At 41.5% G+C, this 22,146-nt stretch overlaps 1 protein-coding gene and 1 long non-coding RNA gene across 2 annotated transcripts in view; one reads left to right on the top strand and one right to left on the bottom strand.

The window, feature by feature from the left end:
• Nucleotides 1-4,636, top strand: part of LOC108793288 — a 19,857-nt gene extending 15,221 nt beyond the window's left edge. Inside the window, exon 3 of the long non-coding RNA XR_001941634.1 lies at nucleotides 4,626-4,636. This is a non-coding gene — a long non-coding RNA (uncharacterized LOC108793288). The remainder of the gene's footprint in view (nucleotides 1-4,625) is intronic.
• CLSTN2 (calsyntenin 2) overlaps nucleotides 1-22,146 on the bottom strand; it is a 725,439-nt gene that overhangs the window by 465,203 nt on the left and 238,090 nt on the right. The window lies entirely within an intron of this gene.

Raw genomic sequence — 22,146 nt, 5'->3', positions numbered from 1 at the left:
ATCACGGCTGGCTCCGCCCAGCTGTCAGAAGCAGGCCGAGCGGCCGGCCGCTCGGCCAGCTTCGGCTTTCAGCACGGCTCAGCCGAGCCGATGCATATGCGGCCATGATCGGGAGCTGTACGGGCGAAGCTACGGCCAGATCCTTCGGCAGCTTTGTGAATAGACCCCATAGAGATCCCCCACTGGCTATTTTTAGACCAAATTTAACTTCTTTTTTTTTTCATAAAAACAGCCAAAATATATATATTTTTTAATTGCTATATAAAGTATAGAACTATATTGCAACAAAGAAGCCTTCTACCTTTTCAACAGCATTTAAAATGTTGAAAGAGGTTTATTTATTAAATATTCTTGCAATCAGTTACATTTCTGCTTTTATTTTATGCATTGTCAAATATGTATCACCCTTGGGCTATTTAGCAATTTAGATTATTATTATTATGGTTGAGTTATTTACAGAATTAACAATCATTCTTTAATGGATGCACTGGAGCTGAAAATTTGGTTAATTTACAAAGGACAAAAAGGCTGTTCACTTTGCAAAGGAATTTTCACTTTACATTCACTTTGCAAAGCATATCCCATCAAGTGGAGGAAAATAAAATAAAAAAAAAAACAGCATTTTTTCTTGCACATGATTGGAAAACACTTGTGTATAAGACGAGTGTTTTCCAATCATGTGATCCCTTTCCTATTATTGACACTGGCCATAAATGCCCTTTTTATTGGCCAGGCTAGTAAACTACCAGCTAGGTTGCAACCATGGTCCTACTGCAGTTACTATTTTCCAGTGCTTACGGCTATCTATCAGTTATTGTCCTCACTTTGTTGCACTGGTGTAAGGATATTCCCACCAACACATGAAAAGGTTAGTAGAGGTTCAGCAAAGTTAGCTTAAAGCACTAAGCTGGAGGTAATAGTAGTAAAAGATATTTTGGGCCCATTTCCTACTTTCCTGCTTTGTGTATGGTATAAATGTTTTCGGCCTATGTTACACATACCAGCTGAGAAATGCCAACCGTTAAGAAATTCAGTCTGTCTCCTTTAAACTACTAAGTTTTCCATTTGAGTTAAAGTTACACTAAACTTAAGAGTTAAATCTTAAAAATGCATTCAAGTACCTTAACTATTAACAAAAATCTTATTTAGGTACAACTCAGCTGTAAATCCTCAAATCATCTCTGAATTTGTGCTGACACTGTCCTTCCTTCTGGAGGGTGGCTACTTTTGTTCCCCATGGTCCCTGTGTGTGTTGTAAAGTAGCCACTGCTCCAAGCTCACTCTTGAATTGTATTGAAATTCTAGTCTATCATGGCGGTGGCTACTATGCAATACACACAGGGACCATGGGGAACAAAAGTAGCCACCCTCCAGAAGGAAGTACAGTGTCAGCACCAATTCAGAGATGATCTAAGAATCTACAGCTGAGTGATACACAAATAGGGTACATTTTTGTTGATAGTTAAGGTACATGAATGCATGTTGATAGTTAGGGTAAATGAATGCATTTTTTGGATTTAATTTGTGAGTTTAGTGTTAGTTTAAACTGCATTGCACTGATGTTTGTTGTCATGCATTGTGTATTTTAAAGAATTGACTTGAATAGCAAACTGCCAGTCAATTCACCCAAATGCAGTAGGCAGAGATTTTTGTTTACGCTGAAATCAATATATTAGTGGGAATAGAGTGTATTATAAACAATAGTTTTTCCAGTGCCCATGCATTTTACTTACAAAATACATTGCAATGCATCTCATGATGCGCAAGGAACAAAGCGGTAGTAAACAAAATGCTTTACTAAGTGTCTAATAAAAAGAGCTGTTTGTATTGCCTTATAGCAACTTGTCAGTTTGAAACTTGTTGTAAAAAATAACAGTTTGAGAATAACAGCTTAACATAAGAAGCAAAGAAAAACAGAGACATTACCTTATCATCCAATCACTTACTGTTATTTTTTCAGTACAGGTTAGGAAGTGAAAGTGCTTTGTTGTTTGCTATATATGAGTCACAATGTTATCCGCTGCTCCAATTATTATAAATTAACCAGAGTGAATTAAAAAAACTGAAATTCTGTGTCTATGGCAGAATTGGGCCCACTCTTGCCATCTGAATATGTGGAACTACATAAACAGAGACATATAATAGTAACTGTATTTCCACACTTGCTTTGCGTGTGAACAGATTTTGCAGAATGATCTAATATCATGACCTAAAGAAATGCCATTATCATCTGTACCAGGAAATGGGAATGGTGTTTAACCACTTGAAGACCGCGATGTTAAACCCCCTTCCTGTCCAGGCCATTAACAGTATTCAGCGTTGCGGTATTTTGACTGACATTTATTCCGTCATGCAAAGCTGTACTGAAATGGATTTTATACCATTTTTTGGGGACATGTAGAACTTTCTTTTGGTGGTATTTAATCACCACTGGGGGTTTTATTTTTTACTATATTAAGGAAAAAGTACAGAATGAAAAACAAAATAAACTGTTTCCCCTATATTAAATTATAAAACATTCATTATCACCCAATTTTTGGTAAAATATAAAAGGCGGGGTCACGTCGGGTAAAAAGACACGAAACATGTCAAGCCTTAAAATTGCGCGCGTGCGAGAAACCTCAAAAAACTACAATACCTAAAATTGGCCATAGGCGACGCTTTAAAAGTGCTTGATGGCCCTAAAATTATTGCTCTCACTCCGACGTTCGTGGTGATATGTGTGTAGCGCAATTGTAATTTTTGCGTGCTGCCGCATCGAACCCGTATTTACGTTTATATGTGTGAAAACGTGGGGGTGGGGGACTTTTTTTATATGTGACTTTTATTTATTTTTTACTTTTTTTTTTTTTTTTACACTTATTGTTATTGCTATCACATAGGGGGATAACAATCCCCCTATATAATAGCAAAGGCACACTGACAGGTCTTCTTTATGGAGACATTAGGGGTCTCTAATGTCACCTAGGGACCCCAAAAGAAGCTGATGAAGCACAGATCTGCTTAATAAGCTTCTTCTCTCTGGCTATAGCAGCCAGATGACTGACAGGTGAATGCGAAAGTGATGTATCACACATCACTTCCGCATTCACACTACGGAGGGAGGTCAGCAAGTTGGAAGATGCTGATCTCCCTCCCATCTTACCTCCTTACGTCCTCCCGAGCCGGTCCCGGGCCACAGATGGGCTAACGGATCCTGGGATTGAAGGTGAGGGATTAGGAGGGGGCGGCACTCCAGGCGGCAGCACTTGACGGTGCAGAGGTGGGGCGAATTACAACATACAACCGATCGGCGGCTATAGAGCTGCAGATTGGTTGTATGTCAAACAGCCGGTAACGGCTGTAAAGAACGGACGGGGCAGAAAAAAAAGCTGTCTAATTGCAGCAACCCACCCATGTGAGTTTGCCGTCTGTCCGTTTTTTCACAATGGGCGGACGGCATGCTGTTAATATAGACAGACCATATAGCTTTTGTCATTTTAAAGGCAGTAATTCCAAAGATGTACAATGAAAGGACAAGCCACCTCATGAAAATGTGAGAAGGGGCCCTTGGAGAATAAAAAAAACGGAGATGCCAAGTAGTTTTATCTATAACAGCAAGCAAATAGTGCACTGTACATTTAACATCACAGAAACATTGTGAGATACAGTGACCATGTCGGTCGGTCATTGCACAAAAGGCAATCACACAGGGTACATCTCCTACTACATCATAGACCACTGGTGTTTAGGAATATTTAGGAACTTTAGGAATATCAACATTGAAGAAAAAACTGTCTAGTCCAATAAACAACAGTTAAAATTGCTCTTCCGCTTTTGGAATAAACCTAAACATGACATTAGCCATACGCAGTTGCACAGCAACCTGATGTCTGTGCAGTTGGCTTTAACACTGGCACTGTAAATGAGGCAAAGTGACAGCAGAGTAATGGTCAGTTGGGAGAAGCAATCGCAGGAGTATGATGTTCTAGTGAGTGGTGAAAAAATTAAGTTTATCCCACTGTGTGATGGTGTTTCCCTGTTCTAGGGTGGTACATTAACACTAGTAATGTTTTCCCAGAATGGTGAATAGTGGCGATTATGACCATCAACTCCATAAAAAAAGTACCCTGAGCTACACTGAATAGAGTGCACCTGGCAGCAGTACCCATAGTTCCGTGTATTTGCTTTAATGAAAGGAGAAGTGCCCTGTTTCTCGGATAAGAGAGAGAGAAACTTCAGTAAAAGAGTCATCAAACATCCCCAAATACATGTCTTTTACTCCAAACAAACCTGATCCAAAAAGATGTTCTAAGGAAAGAAAGATAATAGAGCAATGAGTGATGACAGAGAGAGTGATGAAGTGTAAATCTGACAGATATACAGTATGTCACACTGAAGGCTGAAGACCACAGACTCAGGAAGATGAGTGATGCCCTTTTGCCTTGACTTCTATGAAGATAGTGGCCAGCCGGTGTGGCAGAATGCAGGAGAGCAAATGTGGTAAAGCTGCCTCCCATACAGTATTTCTACCTGTGTTACTGCATGCTAGTGTGGTCCTGGGCATCAGTGTCATTCTTTGTGTCAATGCTGACAAAAGGTGTAGGAGATCTAAAGAAAGTGTTTCTGCTACGGGGAACAATAAGGGCTCTATGGCTTTATGAGTTAGCCTACATGGTTAGCACTCTTTGGAACTGTAGGCCATCAAATACAAAAAAAAACCTTTTCTTTCCTTTTGTTTGCTTGTGTTTTTGTTTATGTATGTTGTAACTGTATATAGATATATGTGGGGGCAGTCAAGCTAAACTAGACGGGACTTAAAGGGTTTCTAAACCCTCAGCTTTTTTTGCATACAGTATATCTACTGCTAGCAAGCAGTACATATATGCTAAAACCAAAAACGCTTTAACAGTGGTTTAAACTTACCTGTGTCTTCCCCGCGCGCTCCCATCTGAAAATGTGAAAATTCTCGGGCGGCCGCAAAGCATTTTGGGGCGGGACACGAGGAGAGACGCAAGGTAAGGCTATTGACGCGTGCACCCGCATGCAGACACAGTGGGACAGGAAGTGCCAGCAAGCTCAGAGGAGTCAGCGCTGGATCGGAGAACCGCCGCAGCGCTTGAGACAAGGCTGAAAACATCAGGAAAGAAGAAGAAGATCAGATTAAGAGACATTTAAGGTAAGTGCTTTAATTAACGTTGGGGTGAGGGGAAAAATGTCACTTTAAGAAATAGTTATTAAAGAAGTATTAGAAAAGTCCATTATTATTAAAAGGAGGAACTAGAATGTGAAATATGAAATGTAAACTGGTCGAAGAAAAGAAGATATGCTATACAATATTTTTTTATTATATTTATGTAAATTCATATATTAAGATGGAATGTCTATGTTGGGTAAGCTGTCCAGATGGAAGTTTGTTTTTTGTTAAGTGTAGATGAATTATATTATGTAAAAACTTTAAATAAAGAATGAAAAAAAAGTGTAAGCACAATAGCTGTATAATATTGTATAATACCATTTATGTTGCAGTTTAATGCCATTTATGCATCTTTTTCTCACAGCAATACCTCAAGCCATCTTGGTTGTCATGTTGTATTTTTCATCATATGGATATTTATTCTACAGCAAGATACATATGTCACTGAGCAATTTATGTTTTTTTCTAAGGTATGATGAGCTAGCTATGTCAGAGGGAAAGGCAAGGCAGGTAGTAATGGCTTAGCTATAACAGCCTTTCACCCGATAATGCTGCACAATATATTGCTCCCAGTGCTTTCTAAAATGTCTACATCACATGGGTGCCATTAACAGCAAACTTTCCCTTTCGGACATATTTACATCTCTATCTGAAAATAGGCATTAGTTGCTCTAGGTAGCTGCAGTGAAAGAGCTATTTAATGTAGACTGCTGACTTTCTCCACTCTAGCTTGTAAAATAAACCCAGTGGATAATCACCCAGCCTGGCAGGATCTGCCTTCACAGCTTGTGTCAAAGAGCTGCAGATTAATGCAGAATTCCGCTGCTGGATCTAAACAGATAGCCAGTGAATGTGCCTACCCAACCATGGATGGAATGGGAATTGCTTGAACATACATTACCAATTCCTAGGCTGCTTATTCGGATAATTAATTCAACATGCTTTACATATTCCAGAACATGACAATCAAAAACCAGGCTATGCATGTATATGAATCACAATCATGGCACAATGCATATTCAAGCTTATTTCATAAAGCAGAATATAGTGCAATGACTGTGTGCACAGTACAGCAGCTAAAGACTGACTTATTGCACATATACTGTATATTCAAATATAAACATCAAACTATGTTAGTCTTGCTGAGATGGATAAATAAAGAACAAAGGTGTTAAATATACTAGGTACCTTTTCTGAAGAAACTACTGCTCTAGGAGACCTTCAGCCCCCATTCGCACCTGAGCAATTTGTCACGCATTTCCCAAAGTATGATGGGGCTCAACATGAAGACTCCCATTATATTCAAAGGAGCCCGTTTAAACCTTGCCATGCAAAAAAACATACACATCCCTTTGTTCACGTAGAATCATGTGTGTTTTTGGCCTCATAGACTTCAATGGAGTGCTTGAAAGTGCACAACGCAAACATCTTAGCACATTTTTCCATGCATTTTTATGTCTAACAACTCCTAGCAAACTCAGGCCTCTGAACAAAATGTAGATTTCAGGAGTGTGCAGCTGGATGTGGAGACTTTCATCCATCTGGTGAGGGCCCACAAGAACATCTAGGGCCTGGAAGAAAATTGGGAGTGAAGTTTTCCCAGATTGGGAGCTTCGATAGCACAAGGCACCAAAACACAAAAACCAGGAATCAGATAAAAGGACAGCAAAATAGGATCTCACAGATGATACTGCTTTCTGTTGGCCAAAACAAAAATGTCTGAAGCTTGAAAAAACAAGTAAAAAAAAAGCTTCAAAATAGCCAGGAAATGGCTGAAACGTGTGAATGGGGGCTCAGTGTTGTCTTCATGTGTGAACGCCTTGACACTTAGGGGTCTATTCAAGAAGCTGCCGAGGGCAGCCAAGTGAATGACCGATAGTGAAAAAAGTAAAAAAAAGTAAATAGCAAACGATTGTGCGTAGCTAGCAGTTACAGCTAGCTCCGCACAATAGTTTCCTATTGTCCGTCGGCTCTGCTGCTGTCAAAAAAAAAGAAAAAAAAAAAGCTTCGGCTTTCAGCACGGCTCAGCCGAGCCGATACATATGCGTTCGGCTCGGCTGAGCCGCTCGGCCATGATCGGGAGCTGTACGGGCTATTGTGAATAGCCCGTACAGCAGGCTCTTGGTTCGAATTAACCGATGGACTCCCGTAACCGAAGCTAGCCGAAGGATCGGCCGAAGATACGGCTAGATCCTTCGGCAGCTTCGTGAATAGACCCCTTAGTCACATGATCTCTAAAGAAAAGGAGGATCAGTAAATCTGAACTCTGATCCTTCCCTTTGACAGAAATCATATTACCAGATGCTTAGGCTTTGTGAGCAACACTGGACCATTAAGACAGTTAGCACAGCTTTATGGTCAAATCTAAGTATAGATCATATCATTTTCTGGGGTTACTGTACATTGCACATAGTGTCTGGACTTTGATCTGCCTCATTAAATGTTTAGGAATCTTTATTTTGTGTATTAGAACTGTGATTACTATTTTATATTTAAAAAATGTCCCATGCCCATGAAAGAAAGTTTATGGTGGTAACCTAGACAGCTTGAATCCTGCAGTAAACTTTTTAGGAAGTAAATATACAAATCCTGCAAGTAAGTAAAGCATACTGTAGAAGGAGATTAATACTTTGTTGAGAATCCTTTGCAGGCAATGACTGCTTGAAAAACAAAGAGGGGGGTTAACCCGTTAAAAGGTAACAAGTCAAAAGCGGTCAACTAAGGGATCCGGACAAGTAGCTAGTATGCAAAAAAGTTAAATTTATTAGAAAAATTCATAGAAATAACATGTAATAGAGATATCACCTTCAAACCATCTCTCACCATTAAAAAACTCTTAGGTTACAAACATACATAAATATTTGTGGATCGATCCTCATAAACAATTTTTGCATGATTGTTTGGTCACGGATAGGTCTAATAGAAGCAAATATGCAAACCTGTATTAGGGCGTATAATTAGTCGGATCTCCAGGTAGGAACACCAATCTCTTTTTTCTTAAATGACTGCTTGAAGCCTGGAATGCATGGACATCACCAAACGCTGGGCTTCCTCCTTTGTGATACTTTGCTGAGCCTTTACTGGAGCTGTCTCCACTTGTAGTTTTGGTCTTTCTGCCTTAAGTGTTGTCTTCAGCAAGTGAAATGTATGCTCGATCGGGTTGAGATCAGGTAATTGACTCCGCAATTGCAGAATATTCCACTTGTTTGTTTTAAAAAAAACTCCTGGGTTGCTTTTGCAGTATGTTTGGGGTCATTGTCCACAGAGGCCGATCTCTTATTAGGTGAGTTAGGTGGTCGCCTAAGGACACGCCCTCCCGGGGGCCTAGCAGCTGCGTTACTTACCTTTGCAGCTTAACTTTAAGTGAAGCAGTGGCGGATTCGGGAAACTAGAAACGCCGCACCCAACTCCCCCCACCCCCCTCAACACAATGGTTGCTCCCTCCTTCTGCACGGGCTAGACTGCCCGAGGTTTCCCCCATCTAGTACTGCGGTGACTAGCAGAGGCCCTGGCGTTCCGGAGGTTCCCGCCTCCAAAGCCACAATTCCGGCAGAGAGAGAAAGGGGGAGAGAGAAGAGGGAGCCTGCCCAGGGTGACACTTACACATGCCGCCGCCAGCAGTGGCATGGACTCAGAGGGGGCATTGGGCAAGGAGGAGCTGGCACCGGAGGGAGAAGAAGGTATGTGTCTGATTTGTGCCTCCTAGGCATACAGTACCTGCTTTCACTATAATGTATACTAAAAACAGGTACTGTATGCCTAGGAGGTAGCCTCTTATAACTTTTAACTACTGGCTCTTAAGAATGCTGGGGGTTTTGGGGGCCACTGACCTTCAGACCGATGCACTTTGTGCATTACCTCCTGACCGCTACACTGTGTGTGTTACCTCCTCCCGACCACTGCACTCTGTGCCTTACTCCCTGACCGCTGCACTCTGTGCGTTACCTCCTCCCGACCGCTGCACTCTGTGCGTTACCTCCTCCCGACCGCTGCACTCTGTGCGTTACCTCTTTCTGACCACTGCACGCTGCACATTACCTCTTGACTGCTGCAAGCTGTACGTTACCTTATTCTGACCTCTGCACTCTGTGTGTTACCTCCTTCTGGCCACAGCACTCTGTGCGTTACTTCCTTCTGACCACTGCACTCTGTGCTTTACCTCCTTTTGACCGCTGCACTCTGTGCGTTACCTCCTTTTGACCGATGCACGCTGTGCGTTACCTCTTTCTAACCACTGCACTCTGTGCGTTACTTACTACTGACCTCTGCATTATGTATGTTTCTTGCTACTGGCCTCTGCACTCTGTGCCTTACTTACTACTGATCACTGCACTTTGTGCGTTACTTCCTTTGGGTTAGGGTTTCGTGTAGTTATTTGGGCTGGGCTGGCTTTTTTTGGCAAAGTCTAATCTGGCCTTTCTATTCTTGAGGCTTATGAATGGTGTGCACCTGTGGTGAACCCTCTGTATTTGCTCTTATGAAGTCTACTCTTTATGGTATACTTAGATAATGATATGGCTACCTCCTGGAGAGTGTTTCTCATTTGGCTGGATGTTGTGAAGTGGTTTTTCTTTACCATGGAAAGGATCCTAAGATCATCCACCACTGTTGTTAATTGATGATGAAATAACAAAAGAATAGCCTGCAGCTGTCCATAAAACAGCTTTTGAGTCAACTGTCCAATTACTTTTGGTCCCTTGAAAAAAAGAGCTGTAATTCCTAACCCCTTCCTGCAATATGGATGTGTATACCCTCAACTTAAAGCTGAGAGACTGCACTTTAAGCCCAGATTCTATCACTATCACTTGAATTTATTATATTAACAGCCAACATAAAATTTGTGTCCAGTTAATTCCAGACCTAACTGTATTAAATTGTTGTTTTAACTATACCGTATATGATTGACGCTTTCAGTTGAATTGCTTTCTCTGTAAGGTAACAGAAAAATGATGATCAATGCCAACATTATGCTGTAACAAGCAGTCCTAAGAGCAAGCAGGAAGCAGGTCAATGCCAATGAGTGTTTTGTTGGCTGAAATAGTTCTTATATATTTGTTTAATCTGTAAAGCAGTTTTACCTGCAGATCAATGATGTGCTTCCTAGAGCTTAGAGGGATATTAGATATGAGATTGAGATATGATCTAATTTGCTGCCTCACAATCCAAGCTCCGTTACCTGCAAGTGTCCCGCTAGGGGCCAAGGCCCAGTGGACCTGGTGTACGTGCTTTTTTTCTCCTTTATGATTCACACAAATTGTTAAAAAGTATTTTACTAAAGTTTTATCAAGAGAGATGACATTTGATTGGTTGCTGAAGGTTGACTACACTTGGCACCTTGCTGCTTGCCGGCTTTATCGAATAAGCCCACTGATGACAGAGCTCTTGCATTTCTGATAATTACTAATCTATAACTTATATATGATTTGTATATAACTTATATATGATTTGTGAAATAATGAGGACTGTTTTCCTCAGAAAGTGAAAGTCATTGTATTGTAAGATTAGCATTCAGCTGCCAGGAAGCGAGACCCCCCGTGTAGCATGTCAGAGAAGGAATTGTTTACTTGGTTAAGAAGAAAAATGAAAATCCACACAGAAGAGTATTCATGAAAAGTGACACTGTCTTTTACCACCTGTTCCCCATTCTATGATCTGTCATCTCTGTTCGATGCAACAATAGTGGAATGTATCCTTACACAGTAGAGACTTCCAGCTGAGAGATGGATGTTGGCCAAACAAGCAAGAGAGAAATCTCATGGAAATGAGTGTTACATCCTACGGTCGGTAATTAGCTTAGATTTGTTTTTTAAATATCCAGTAATATATGTTTCATATTAGATACAGAACACAAAATACTAAAAAATATTACTACATAGGGAAATCCAGTTGGATGCAAATGTTTGTCTTATTTTACTCCTTGCACAGTGAAACAGTAAAGTAATGATGCTATGCAAAGTACACTTACCCATAGCAAATAATTAGAAATCATCTTTTTAAGTGACCTCAAAATCTTGTTGATGATCAATGCTCTTTACATACCAACCTGTGCTCTTTGTGCTGCTTTCTTCGTAGCAGTGCAAATGAAGACAACACCTTTTCTATTGTTAATTTTGCCACATGTTTTTGATGTCTGTATCCCCATTAGGGAGGTGTACACCTCTATTTCTCCTTCCAATGGGGACACTTGTTTTAGTGACCCTTCTGTCTAACAGGGATTTCCCTCTATTTGAAAGAAGTTTCTCTCACTTCCTGTTGTGGATATTGGGCAGGCAGTAAAGGGAAATCTCCCCGATGGGACATAGATGGCAAAAAATGCCAATAGGGCATATAACCTCCCTTACTCTATCCTAAATTTTAAAAAAAAAGTCTTCGCTTCTGTTTTACTTTAATATGGACCTGTCAGTTAGGCTGCTGTATGTCACAGACTACCACTGGCAAAATCGCAGAATCTGCGTTAGCGCACCTCATGTGTGTCATGCACAGTGATACGCCTACCCAAGAGCTAGGACTGCTTCTTGGAGTTGGACAATGGTAGCCTCCAGCACTTGACTGGAGCCTTGGCTGTGCCAAGTAACAGCCATCATGATAGTTTACTTTTAAAGAACAATTGAGCATCCATCTGTCTCAGTTCAGCTACAGACAGTTGAGCTGTTACTTGTAGTTCTACAAGTATATGCAGACCTCTTACCCCTGGTTCTGCAGGCATGCAGGGCTGTGCTGTTGTTTGTAGTCCTCCAGGCATGTGCTCTAAACCTGACTTGCACCAGTCTGGCAGCTTTAGGCATTGGTCGACCTCTCCCGCTGTTTCTTATGCAGCTTCTCTGCCAATCAGTACAGTCTGCTTGTGGCCAATCCATTGACTCTATTTAAACCCAGGGCAGCAAACGGCATGCTGCCCGAGCAAAGCTTTCCCAAGCTAGATGTCGAGCCCACCTGGTTGCCATTGAATCAGAATTCCTTGGAGTCTACCCGTATACTGACCTTTGGCTCGCCCCTGGAAATCCTTGTCTTCAGTCTGCCCTGAACTTTGACTTGTCCCTAGAAATCCCAGTTGTCAGTCTGTCCCTGTCCTTTGGCCATTCCTTGGTGTTGTGATTGAGTGGTATAAAATATTGGTGAAATATTAATAATAGGGTGGTGTCTGAATTATATTTAGATTTAATAGACAGTGCCTCCAGCTGATTACGGCAAATAATAAATAACTTAACAAACAGTATGAATTCAGTTCAGACACTTGATAGTACACCCCAAACCAATTCCCTGAGTTCTTTGAGCTTATGGTGATTTCTTTCCACAATATATAAATATCTCCCAATTACACTAATAAATCAAAATAATTTATTAATATACGAGTATAATCATATATTTCTGTACAAAACATAAATTACTGGTGATTACAATTCAAATACCCAATCAAAGAAATAAATGGAAATAAATTATCAGGAAAAATAAAAATACCTAGACACCTTTAAGATTGTTTCTTACTTTCAACAATGCTTTCAAACCATATAAAATACCATGGAAAGGAGGAAGGAGAGAAGGAAGAGTCTGAAGAAAACTTCCCGGATGTAACATTTTAGTCCAAAATCATAGCGGTTACATTTTATTATTAGTGTTTTTTTTGTTTACAATTCAGATTAACAGTGTGCACGGTGAATTCTTCTGATAATTTTTCATACCTTTCTCCATTTTATTCCTGAGATTGTATTGTGTATGGTTAAATAGGGTACAGATTTGTATGTAACTAGTTTGCTATTGTAGGTATACTAGCCTGTTTGCTTGTTGTCTCCATTAGACTAGTAAACCTATTATCTTCAGAAATCGTTAGGATCACAAGGGAATTTTTACTTTTGAGATACGTCTCTTTCTTTCCTATGGCCACGGAAAGTAAGAAACAATCTTAAAGGTGTCTAGGTATTTTTATTTTTCTGATAATTTATTTCCATTTATTTCTTTGATTGGGTATTTGAATTGTAATCACCAGTAATTTATGTTTTGTACAGAAATATATGATTATACTCGCATATTAATACATTATTTTGATTTATTAGTGTAATTGGGAGATATTTATATATTGTGGTAAGAAATCACCATAAGCTCAAATAACTCAGGGAATTGGTTTGGGGTGTATTATCAAGTGTCTGAACTGAATTCATACTGTTTGTTAAGTTATTTATTATTTGCCATAATCGGCTGGAGGCACTGTCTATTAAATCTAAATATAATTCAGACACCACCCTATTATTAATATTTCACCAATATTTTATGCCACTCAATCACAACATTGGAAATCCCAGTCTTCAGTCTGCCCCTATCCTTTGGATTGTCCCTGGAATTCCTGGCCATCTGTCTGTCCCCGACCTTTGTTTTATCCGTTGTATGTGTGTCTGCAACCTGTCCAGAACTCTGGCCTTGTCTACCATTCTTGGCTGTTAGGTGAGTTGGATGAACCTAGGGATACTAACCTGGGGTCAGCACACAGCCAAGTCCATCTCCACCATCAGGAGCTCTGGTGAACACCGGCTGGCCCTTAGATTCCACATCCTTGGTGACCCCATGCTACCTACTTAGCATTGCAGCACCCTGCCTAGTACCTTGCCCTACCAGCCGATTCTGTCTTCCACTGTCTGATTCAGTTCCCCTGCTCTGTTCCCTGCTTGTTCTCCAGCCCTGGGAGTTGTTAGCCTATACTGCTTGCAGCCTTTTCCCTAAGTGTCCCTGCCAGTGAAGTAGATAGGGTCCACAGACCTGATTCCAGTTTATACCCGTGAGCCCCGTCCGTGACACCATCTTTAAAAATTGATATAACGTATTTATTTGCAGAGTTTCAAACCATTTCCATTTAAACCTGCAGATAGTCTTTCGTAAAACAATTTTTTTACAAGATGTATTTTCATATCAGCAGTACTCAATTGATAAAAGGGATTTTCCAAAATAATCCTCCTTGATGTTGAAAGTGGACCACTGATTTACCCATAACTCTCCACAAGGGTTGAGTTCAAATTACAGACACCCCAAAAATCTTCTAAGCTTAGAATTGCATATTTGATGAGATATCTTCCAAGCTTTCAGCATTTTAGTACTTTGTTGTACATTGTTCCTTAATACATCAAACAAATGATGATCCAGATTCTCTCTTATATTAGTTATTATCATTAAGCTGAATTACATTTGAAGCTGATAACATAATTTATCTCTAATTAAGTAAATCCCATGGTCTGCTAGCTGCTGCTTAGTGTAGAAATTTCCCCTGCAGTGACTCCAGATACTCCCCAGAGCATTGATCTTCTGGCATTGTGGTGTTGAAGATCATCTACTGCTATATAATGGGAGATTTCTTGATGCTTTGGATATAGGTCAGCTGTAGTAAAACTGTGTCATTGGTCACCAATCACACTTGTGCCATTGGTCACCAATCACACTAAAATATTACTGAGCTCCCAATCACCACTTTGTCTACATGTCCTGACAGTTCTTCTATATAATATGTCAACCTTAAGTAAGTCAAGCACAGAACATATATCTAATGACTCTCTGCTGATCACACTGACATTATCAGACAATATAAAATACCAGAAGTAATCAGACAACTTAATCACATATGCATAATTACTGAGGACTAAATTACAATTATAAGCAATGGGCTACCTTGAACCAGATCCACCTGAAATATTTTACTATTTGGTTATTTTGGGCAACTCCTCCAGTTTCCTTTCCTGTTGTATTTTGGGAACACACAAGTCTAAATGGAATATTAAATTCTGATCTATATCTCATGTTCACAACCAATCACACACATAGTAAAATCCTAAGGCCTACACTTCACTGGAAATGTTTAATTGCTCAGCAGACTGAGCAAAGCTATTTTTTGGCAATCATCTCTTTACAACACAATTTTAGTTATCTGCAGATGAGACTTTTGTCAATAATGAATTAATATCCTCCTTCTGAATAGTTAAAATTCTTCTGCATTCTTTAGGCTAATAAAAAACAACACTCAAATGCTTAGGCACACTTTTCTACATATGCTACTATATTGTGCAATGCATTTTGCAAGCACAGGTGCGATAATTGTACATTATAGTTCCTAAAGTGACGCCCAGGGTTACTCGTTACAGAAGGCCAGCCGTGCAAAAGAAGCCAACCTATACTTACCTTATTGGGGGCCCGTGTCATGAAATATAGCTGCTTCCCTACTCCCCAGCTGATGTAAGTATCCAACCTTTCTAGGTGGGTGGAATACTTTCCATGTGACATACGAGGAACCACTGTGAATGGAGGGTGGAGCAGGTATTCACACACCCGGAGCTGCGGAATATCTGCAGTTGCCAAGCATCAGTGCAATGGCAGTGTTTTGAGACAGGAGCCACCGGAAAGGCAATAGGATATAGGGTCACTTTAAAGGTGTCTGCTGTGCCCCATGGAGTTAATTTGTATCTAGTTTAATGTGAAAGGAGTGCATTAAATTGAACCTGTTTCAAGACCAGACTCATTGACCTCTGTAGCTGTAGTAACTGTGGATCAATTAATCATCAAAGTTCTCAGAAGCCATAATGAAGTCAGCCAAGTTGACTCTTTCTGCTCCCGGATTCCCCCTGCCAGGCAAATGCTTTGTGTTTACATAGAGATTAGAATGCTGGAAGGCAGCCAAGTTTCTGCTTTGAGGGGTAGAAGAGTGAGCTGATCTGCTGAGAGAACTGACGTGAACAACTTCAGTGCTTCTGCTGTGAACTTTGAAGATTATTTGCTCCACAATGCTTGTAGTTACAGAGGCTTGTTTTAAAGCTTATTTAAGAGCATGTGAGAAAACCAGAAAGAAACTCATAAGCTCATATATGCATAACATACATCTCTTTGAAGCCATGTTGAGAACTCAGTTGGCTAGCCTCTGCAATGGCAGACATCACTAAGGGACCACTGGCAGCTAAGCTGAGAGTACTGAAGACCAATTGTTGTGGGTTCCTAGGCTTTACCCTCTGCTTTAGCCTTATGTTAGATGATTTTCTGTGCTATATATTAATTTTGCTCATGTGTAAAAAAAAAAATTATTTCTTTATCCACATCCATATTTATTCATCTCAAAAATACCAATTATCTCATCTATTTTATTGTGTTAACCAGAAGAGTAATCTGTCCAAACAGACAGTTTGAACTATATACAATAGGTTTCCATAGAGACATTATCTGTCTGGAAATTGAGAAACTGAGCTCTTAAATCAGTTCTTTCCTGAACAGATAGTTATCAAATGGCATCCACTTCCACTAGCGTAACAGATAACACAGCACTTGCTGAGCGCTCTCATTATAGAATTCCTCAGACTCAGCACAGCTAGCGCTGAGCTATAAATTGTACAAATCAGGGCTTGTTGCTGGGGAACACAAGCTGCCCCAGTGCCATTTACATGGAGTAAAAAGATGCATGAGCTGTCACAATGCTAATCAGAAGAGGAATGTTGTATTAATCAACTCATCAGCAACCAAGATGGATTATCTATGCAGTTCTTCCTTAAAGTAGAAGTTATAATACTTAAATGTACTCTACCTTTTGCATTATTGTTCTGAACTGGTTACAGTTTCTATGAGCTGTAGTGGTGCACCACAATAAAATGTCAGTGATTGTGTGAAAACTTAACTCTCTCCCACTTGCTTGTCCTGTAGGATCTGCTTTGGGTCCTGTGACTGGTTTATATACCTGCATAATGCTTAATGTCAATTTTTATTACATTAAGAGGAAAATCTTTCACACTTGTGTGGCTGTCGAGAAAATTCCACAAGCAGATCAAACCAGGCCTTCCCATCTCGAATAGGATTTCCCAGTTCTATCGTTAAAGTGTAACCTCATCTTGCTTACAAATGTGATATTACAAGGAGCAAAATCAGGATTCTATCATACACATTCTACCTAAAGAGGAGCTTTACCCTTATCTTAATGTAAAGGTTCACTTTAAAGCATTATTCTATCATGCTTAAAAATATGATAAGGCAAGAAAGTGAAATAAACAAATGTGTATATATTATCTGTCACTTATCTTGTTTCATTATGCCTGTGCCCAGAGGAAATGCTCAAGATTTGTTGGCTGTCTAGTACAGTCCACAGCTGACAATGGAATAGTACATAGACACATGCGGCCTCATTAATTATTTGCCTTAGTAAGAAGTGTTCTACGTTGCTCTACAACTAACACATGAAAACAGCCATGAGATGGTTTTCTCTAAGCTGAACTCTGAACTGACAAAAATGCTTTTGCAGTGGGACACCCTCTTCCTCCCCCACACTGCATGGGTTAAATGCTCAATTTCATCTAAGTTATCAGGATAAGGGACTTATATCTATATTATTCCTCACTACACCTGCAGTCAGCACTTTCTTCTTCACTCTGATGCTCCAGGTTGTGGGCAGGCCCTCGACTTCCTCACAGTACATGGTGACTTCACAACTGCTGAATTATGCGCCGAAGAGAAGAGGCTTTAGGGGACTGGTCACTCAGAAGGATGAGCCCATGAGAGCAAGGGTTAAGGTAAGTAAAAAGTCCACAGTTCTGATACTTAAACCCTTGCAGTTGGGGGGGGGGGGGGTGGAGCCCTACTGCAAGTGTATTTTGTCAGATCCGTGGATTTCAGCATTGTTGCTTTACTCCAAACTTATTTTTTAATGCTTTTTTTAATTTTCAACATACTGGAGAAGAGTTAAACTTGTTGCAAAATTGTATTTCTGTCTGGGACCACATTCAGAAGATATTCCCTCACCTCTTGTCACTGAGACATCCGTACAAGAAACAGGGGAAGCAGTTGTCACTGAGACAGGGTTGCACTGACAGCAATACAAACATTGTCAAAAGTTCAAACTTTGTCAATCAAATAAACATTGTTTTTCTTTGTGGTATTGTTGGAGAAATTTCTGCTCAATTCCTGTACTGAAAGGAAGTTAGAGAAAATAACACCAACAGAGACACAGATGTCAATAAAAACTTAACAGAATTTTAAACCATCCCTGCTTTATCCAAAACAAAAAAAAAGATTTGGTGTGAGTATGGCTTTAAGAGAAATTGCAAATTAAGTAAAATGGACCAAATCAAGCCATGATAGTGAGATAACATGTTTGGATGTTTACCACTTGAAACAATTGATAGTACTAAGTACTAAGGCAATGTTTTAGAGTACTGCCTTAGAGTATCTAGTTTTACAAAACTACAGAGTAAGATAGAATGTTGTAACCTAACTAATTGTGAAAAAAGGAAAACAAAACACTTACACAAAGTTTCTAACTAGTGTTTATACATTAACCAGGTAATAAAAGTGGTCCAAACAGACTACCGACATAACACCATTGAGGAGTAAGAGGAAACAATGGAGGGTAACATAATTCCAAGGAAAGCACATGGTTGGTTAGCGCAGGTAGACTTTACTGCACGCCTCAATAAACAAGATTACTAACTAGACTTACTCGCACTACACTTCACAGAAGTACAGTGTATAGTTCATAATTTCAGAATCAATGCAGTACATCTCTTCTTGGGTGCAACTAGCAGCCCACTATATAGATCACTAGTGTGTAACCAGCATTTCAAGGGTTGCATGCCTTTTGATACTTTCTTTGTGGCTCTTCAACAGTTAGTAGCATGAGTCAGATAACTGATTTAAAAAGGGGCAGTAATCTCTAACAATCTGATGTAGCTTTCCTCTAATCTCTGACCATCTCCTGTAGCATATTGGCAGTCTCTAACCTCCTGTATCATGTTGGTCATATCTGACCATCTCCTGTAACATTATATATACTAAATATTAGAGATGCACCGATACCGATTTTTTGGTATCGAGTACAAGTGCCAATATTTTGCTTTCGGTACTCGCCAATACAGAGCACCGATACCAGTGCTTCCACTGGCATGAAACCGGCTTCCCGGGCAATCAGGAAGCCAGGCAGCTAGTAATAAACCACCCCCCAGCTTCCTGATTGGCCGGGAAGCTGGCTCCATGCTGATTTGCTGGAAATCCAGCTTCCCAGCAAATCAGCAAGGAGCTGGCTTGATGCCGATTGGCCTGGGAAGGCAACTTCCTAGGCAATCAGCATTGAGCCAGCTTCCCAGCCAATCAGGAGGTGGATCATTACTCACTACCCGGCTTCCTCTGACCAAACGTTCCGGTATTTGGATGAGTATGAGTATCGATGCATCCCTACTGAATATTATGTGGGGCCCCTGAATGATATCCGGAGCTCTAGCTGAGGCCTCCTAAAACTCATAAGCTGACCATTACTGCTCAAGATATGTCAGTTTTCAAGCAGACAGTCCCAAATAGGATCATGGCCCTGTAATTGGCAAAATAGTGATCTAACCTGTTTGTAATTGTCTTTGGAATTGAAAATGTAGTTCATTCACAAGGACTAGCGTTCCAGTTATCCAATAAATTATCTTCTCTGTTTGATACATGAAGCAGGAGCAAATGTGTTATATCCAGGTAGATTAATAGCAGGATGCTTTGTTTTAGGGCTCATTAGCCTAGATATTGCAGACTCTTAGAAGAAGCTCAAAAATGGTATGTGTTCCTCTGCAGATATGATATAGGACAATATTTCAGTGTTTGCTCATGTTTTTCTGAACGCAGTTATGAGCTTATTACTAGGCACATCTAGGGCATTAACACTAAACTTCACTTCCCTCTAATAAATCCCTGCCTCAATAGCTCACTTTTTAATGAAATATAACTGTGTGACTGGTGAACTTCACAGACTTCTAGAAAATAATAATTCTTGCATACAACTGTTAATACCAAATCCTGCAGTTATACGAGGACCATCAAAGGTGAACAAAATAAAATATACTTGCAATGCACTGTGTAAATTATAGGACAAATAAAAAAATATATCATTTTATATGAGACAACATGAATTCTTTGTCTTATGTTTCTATACCAGGGAGTAAAACACTAACTAAAGGTGGCCAACCATGATGGTGTGAAGACGTGCAGCTAGGAGCTCTGCTGCACCGGGGTTCTAAATAGTGACTTTTGAGCTTCATCAGCATTCCTCCCCTCCTATGAACGGTGATCGGGACTCACCCAATGCTCCTACATCCTCTTACACCCGGGACATCGCTACTTACTTCACCCGGCATCTACACGAAATCCCGCGGGACGAAACTGCGACCGTAGGCCACAAGATGCCGCCGAAAATCGCCCCAGTAAAGAAGGCCGGGATGGATCCTCCACAGCCTCAGACGCCCGCCCAGAGCCTCCGCTCCTCAGCTACACAGGACTGAAACCACTGGACCCCCTGCAGCCTCTGCACCCTTCTGGGACATCGTCTCTCTCCACAGACAGCTTGGACCAATCCATGCCGGCGGTTCTCCAGGACGCGGCCCCAGGCACGGAGCCTGCATCCTCAGAGGTACACACCCTTCTTACTGCCTTCCGGGCAGACTTTGACTCTTGGGCCACTAGATTAGAGGGGGCTCTGAGAGGGGAAGTAAGGGAGCTTGACCGGAGGTTTACATCCACAGACTCCCGTTTGTCGGCCTTGTCAACCTCAGTCCTGGCGCAGGAGTCCTGGCTGGTGACCCTAGAGAATGCCCACACCACTCACCGCTCCCACCTCCAACAGTTACACCTGCGGATGGAAGATAGTGAAAATCGGAGCAGGCGTAACAACATCCGCTTGTGGGGCATTCAGGAGGCCACCCTAGGCCCTGATCTCCATGCCACTGTCACCGCTATCCTCAATTTAACTCTGGGAAAGCCACCCACAGATGCCATTGAGCTGGATAGGGTGCACCGAGTCGCAGGAGCCAACCCTGGGAACCCCAACCGTGTGAGGGATGTCCTATGCCGGGTACACTTTTTCACCATCAAGGAGGAGATCCTCCGTGCAGCGTGGAGAACGGGCCTGGTTGATTTCGATGGGGCTTCCATTCAGCTTCTTCCAGACCTGTCCCGCCTGACGTTGGCCATGCGCAGATCCGTGCGGCCCTTGCTGGATGCCATCCGACAGGTGGGCGCCACATACCGATGGGGGCACCCGTTTAGCCTCCAGATTCGGAAGGGCCCCGACTCCTTCCATCTACGATACCCATCGCAGCTTCCTAATCTATTTGAGTTCCTTGGAACTGATGCAATCTCCATTCCAGACTGGGTGGACTTACCTTTTACCGGAGAGGGCCTCATGCCACTGGACGTCATGCCTCAGCGTAACCGGAGGGCCCGCTCCCGCTCCACCCGGAGGGGCCCCGACCCATCTCGACCTGCAGTCCCCTCGTCTAACGAGGGCTGATTTCGGATCCTTCCCACCTAGACTCAGGACCCTGGCTCACCCTATCTCGCCTGACTCTATCCACATGCGATGTACCCACACAAGCCTCCTTTTACTGAGCCATTAAATAACACCCATTTTTTTCTTCCTCTAAGCACTGAACAGATTGTCACATTTGGTTTTGTCGCGCAACAACTTCTGGATATTTGTGGGTGTCCCCCCTCTTTTACCCCTGTCTTTCAGGGGTGGGAGACGGGGAGAACCCGGTAACGAGCCGGGGTCCTGGCTTCAATTTAGGGGTGTAGCACCAGACACTGACTCATAGTTGGCCCTCTACAGGGTTGTGAGCCCAGGCCGTCTTTACTCCCTACTTGTAAAGTGGTTTTTGATGCCCCATGTTATGTTCTGTTATGTGATACCATGTTTTATGCTGTTTCTGGGTCTCTACGTGTTACCTCAGAGGTTTGTACCCCCGGTGGGGAGGGCGTCTGGCGAGGGCTGATTTCAGATCCCTCCCACCAAGGCTCGGGGCTCCGACCAACCCTAACTCGCCTGAATCCATCCCCATGCGATGTGCCCACACGAGCCTTCTTTTACTGTGTCGCTAACTAACACCCATTTTTTTTTTCCTCCTCTAGGCACTGAGCAGATTGTTACATTTGGTTTTATCACGCTACCACTTCTGGCTATATACGGGGGGCCCCCTCTTTTACACCCGTCTTTCGGG

This window comes from Nanorana parkeri, unplaced genomic scaffold (genome assembly GCF_000935625.1).
Source record: "Nanorana parkeri isolate BGI_ZX_2015 unplaced genomic scaffold, ASM93562v1 scaffold733, whole genome shotgun sequence".
NCBI classification, from domain to species: Eukaryota; Metazoa; Chordata; class Amphibia; order Anura; family Dicroglossidae; genus Nanorana; species Nanorana parkeri.
The sequence above is the reverse complement of the archived record's forward strand: the minus strand, read 5'-3'. Positions and strand labels throughout refer to the sequence as shown.